Source organism: Nicotiana attenuata, unplaced genomic scaffold, assembly GCF_001879085.1.
Source record: "Nicotiana attenuata strain UT unplaced genomic scaffold, NIATTr2, whole genome shotgun sequence".
NCBI classification, from domain to species: domain Eukaryota; kingdom Viridiplantae; phylum Streptophyta; class Magnoliopsida; order Solanales; family Solanaceae; genus Nicotiana; species Nicotiana attenuata.
Genome location: NW_017672657.1, coordinates 610 through 5,562, shown reverse-complemented (window position 1 = coordinate 5,562; position 4,953 = coordinate 610).

Sequence of the window (4,953 nt, the reverse complement as noted above, 5' to 3'; positions counted from 1 at the left end):
CAAAACCAGAGCGGATACATCACAATATGCTAACGGGACAATACCCAATCGAAAACAATCGAAAATTAGCAAGAATCTCGAAACTAGCAAAACCCGAGCCCGGCCCGCTTCTCGAAAAATTACGAAATTCACATCACCGGATTCCTCGTCTCGCCACGAGTCCATACATATAAAATTCACCAAAATCGGAGTTCGTTTGACCCTCCAAATTCCATTTTTACATCATAATTCTCAAACCCTAACTTACCCCATTTTTACCCTTTAATTCCTTGGGTTTTCAGTGTTAATTCATGTTTATACACAATAATAACATAATCTAAGCCCAAGAATCCATACCTGATGATAGCCCTCAAAACCCTATTCAAAAATCGCCCAAAATCTCCTTAGTCCGAAGTCCAAAATATTGTTCTTTCAAAAATTCGCGAAGATGATTAATTTCACTTAACTGCCAGGCATTTCGCTTCTGCGGATCCAGTACCGTTTTTGCGGCTTCCGCTTATGCGGTCAACGTCCGCTTTTGCGGACCTTTCGCTTAAGGCAACCTTCCGCTTCTGCGGTCCCCAATCGCATCTGCGGGACCGCTTAAGCGATCCAATGTTCCGCTTCTGCGGAACCTGACCAGGGTTCCAAATTCCGCTCCTGCGAGGTCTAGCTCGCTTCTGCGAGGCCGCCTATGCGGTCCTCCTTCCGCTCCTGCGGAATCTGGCAAAGGACAAGACTTCCTCTTCTGCGCATCTTCCAATCGCTTCAGCGAGACCGCACCTGCGGTCCCATAACCGCAGGTGCGAAACCAACAGATACCAGCAAGGTTGAACCTGCAATTAACTCCAAAAACCTTCCGTTTAACCATCCGAATTCACCCCGAGGCCCCCGGGACCTCAACCAAAAACACCAACACTTCCTAATACCTTATTCAAACTTGTTCCAATCCTCGAAACACTTCAAACAACGCTAAAACCATCAAATCACATCGGATTCAAGCCTAAGTTTCTTAAAAACTTCCGAATTACGCATTCGATCAAAAAACCCGACCAAACGATGTCCGAATGACCTGAAATTTTACACACATATCCAAAATCACCTAACGGAGCTACAGCAACTCTCGGAATTCCATTCCGACCCTCGGATCAAAATCTCACCTATCAACCGGAATTCGCCAAAATACTAACTTCGCCAATTCAAGCCTAATTCTACACCGGACCTCCAAAATCAATTCCGATCGCACTCCTAAGTCACAAATCATTTCCCGAAGCTAACCGAATCACCGGAAATCACATCCGAGCCTTCTAACTCATAAGTCAACGTCCGGTTGACTTTTCCAACTTAGGCCTTCCTTAAAGAGACTAAGTGTCTCATTTCTTATCAAAACCAATCCAAATCAACTCTAACACACCACATACCGATAACGAAACATAAAGAAGCATAAAATGGGAGAAACAAAGCAGTAACACATGAGACGACGGGTTGGGTCGTCACAAGGACACCAAAAGAGTTTGATTTGAATAACCAGAGATAGGGTAAGGGCTTGAAATTATTCTAAGGGGAAGGTGTTAGGCACCCCTCAGAATCCACTAGTGTGGTTCCCGGCCAGACAATTATTGTGAATTGAGGTGCAATTAATATATAGGCAAATAAGGCTCAAATAAGAGGGGATTTCAATACATAATGGTTTGAAAGTAAACAAAGTTTGGAAGAATAATTAAAAGAGCTGATTTTAAAATAAGGAAACACGATGTTAAAAGAGAATAAAGCATAAAGGGAGGTGGGTCCTAGGTTTATTAAAAATATGGATCACCTCACACAATGTCCGGTAATCACTCCTCAATGAGGGGCTACACGTGACATTATCACGTGGTCATCATATCCATATCTACCCTTCCCACTCCGTTAAGGTATTAAAGCGCGGATTGGTCTCGATTACTTATTGCATGCTATTACCCGTCTCACTCCTATCAGTCCCGGAGGCCCTTAGGACTACTAATCCTAAAAACGGAGGGATATTATGCTTATTTGAAGTTTCAAAGGCAAAAACTCTAAGACGACATACAAAACACATATTGCACATTTTGGGGGAAAGCATATAAACAACCAAAGGCTCATATATACCTCCTTAAACAAAGAAAGTATATAATTAGCATGACTTGCACATACTTTTTAGGTCTGATTAAAAATACCAAAGACGAGGGATTTTAAAAAAAATTGAGGTAGATTGGTTTATTACATAACTCAGATAAGAAGTCCGAATCAGGCCTGCCCGCTGGTTGTAATGATTAATAGAAACAGATCCAGTTTACAGTTATTACTCTAAGGCTTGCCTAAGTGTTTAGACGGGGTCCTATAGGCATGATATCTACTGAATTAGAAGGTGATGAGATAGTAAGGCTCGAAATGAATTGTTTGAAGTCCTATATGCATACTTGTTAAACTGAGGGACTTAGATTATTAAAAGGGATACCAAACGTACAAAAATTAAATAAATTGGTTACACGTTCTGCAGAGGATAACATCTACTTTTATTGACTGTGAATGAAAACGAATCAGAATTGCTCGAGGATCCCTATAGGCATGATTTCTATGCACTACTGATTTTAGACGTGGTATCTAATTGCAGAAACCTTATAGACATGGTGTCTAAGTGCAAAAACTTGTTTTAAACCTTATAGACATAGTATCTAAATACAGTTTGAATCATGCAAAATTAAAATATTCCTATAGGCATGGTTTCTAGGTGAAGTTTGAATATGCAGAAGTTAAAACACCCTATAGGCATGGTTTCTAGGTGAAGTTTGAATATGCAGAAGTTAAAACACCCTATAGGCATGATATCTAGGTGAAGTTTGAATATGCAGAAGTTAAAACACCCTATAGGCATGATATCTACCCCTGCATGCATAGTTTTCCACCCATTTTCACTAGCCAGCCCCAAATGTTTATTACAACTTATTACAAACCAGAATGATAAATTACATCAGAAAAGTACAAAGAAAAGTACAACCAGGGGAAGCCTGATTCTTTACTTCCTCTATGAGTTATGAGATAGACCAACTCAAAGACCATTGATCCAAAGCCTTTCTCCAATTTGAGTGTGTCAGAGTTCCCTAAGAGCCTCAATGGGACTCCGGGCAGTGCTCACACCCAAATTATATCACCAGAATAGGGACAAGTGTAGTGTGGAAGTGCCAGCCCTCAAGTGTCCAAGTTTAGAGGGAGCTCATGGGTCCCAAGGCAAGGCTCACAAGAGGGGGGGGGGGGGCAGAACTTAAGTCTAAGAGAGAGTGCAAGTGAAGAAACAGAGTTCTGAGGGAATAAGGGAGAGGGAAAGAGGTGATGGGAAACAACCATAAACAAGTTGAATAATTTCATACTAAAAGGGGTTTAGGGGTTGGGAAATTGCAAAGAGCCTATGTACTTAGGCAAGGGTCAACTTTGGGCATGCACAGCAATAGAAGATGCTGGCATGCCTATAAGCCCACCAGAACACACAATACGAGAGAATACATAGAGGTTATGATCCCAGGGGAATCAAGTTTGAGTCATGGACAGCAATGCTCAATACTGTCATGCCTCAAACAAACCATCAATATCAAACACATTGGGGTAGGGGTTTAGGATACTTAATACATAGATTCAGAATAGGAAGAAAGAAATTACAGCATGCTAGAATAAAGTACTGAATTAAACACAAGTAGTAGGCATACAAGGAGGCAAAAGTATTAAGTAAACATATTGTTGTGGTGCTGAAATTTTAATCAGGACATACCAGTTCAAAGAAGCAAAATACAGTAAAGGCAAGGTAGCAGGATTTTGAAATATAACTCTGGCTTTCAGTCAACTAAATAGGTCACAGTAGAAGTAGTAAAGCAGGAGAGAATGTTTTGAGTGTAAGTGATTTTTAGAACTAAGAGTGTTCCTCCGTGTGCTAATGAAAGAGCAAGGCATTTATAGTTTTAAAAAAGGTAGAAAATAAGGCAAGAATTATGGTTTAGCAGTAATTATGGAACTATGTACTAATTAAAAATCAAATCAGTATCAAAGACTTCCTTTAATTAAGGAGTTCAAATTAAACGGTAATGGGCAGAAAACATTTAAGAAAAGAAATCAAGTAGAGCATCATGTGCAGAATAGACAATTAGGGGTAAGTACATAGAGGTTTAATTAAGGTAATAACTAATGAAGAATCTATGAAATACTCGATTAACCAAATAAGGTAAGAAACACAATAAATTTGCAGAATATGGGGACAATCAGCACATAGTAAGTCAAGGAGTTAGGGATTCGAAATTATTGATTTGGAGGGAATAACATGGGTTCCCATGAATAGACAAATAAACCAAGCTAAGAACAGGAGAATCTAAAGTCTAAAGGGAAGTTTTCAAATCAATCCAAGAAACATGGAAATCAGTAAAACAAGGAAAGAATCAATTACTTAACACACGAGTGCACTCAGAATTACACAAGGAGTGGTTTGAAATCAGTCCACAGTTGGAGGTCATTTTAGAGGGAAATTTAGCATATAAAAGAGTGCATAAACATTAGGCATGCGAGGTTGAACTTATGACAAAGAGAAGCATCATGCAATAACAGTCACAAAGTCAGTAGACAGTGAAACATGGTAGTCACATAAGTCAACTTAGCAATAGAGAAAAAGGGTATCAGAAACATGCAAAGGGTCAAGTAAAAGGCCCTTCTGAAAAGTATAGTCTAGTTTCAATGATTGCAAAAAACCAAATCACATAGAGAAGCAGAAGTTGAAACAAAAGGATTTTGAATCCAGTCGAGCAACTTCAAATAGATGAAGCAGTTTTCAGAAGCTCAAATAGGCCCAAAGAAATTAGGGTTTTGAAACCAATCAAATTCAGAGATGATGAACAAGCAAATCACACAACAAATATTCTCAGAACTCGAACGAACCCCAAGATTTTAGGGTTTTCACCATCAAACGAGTCTAGAGAT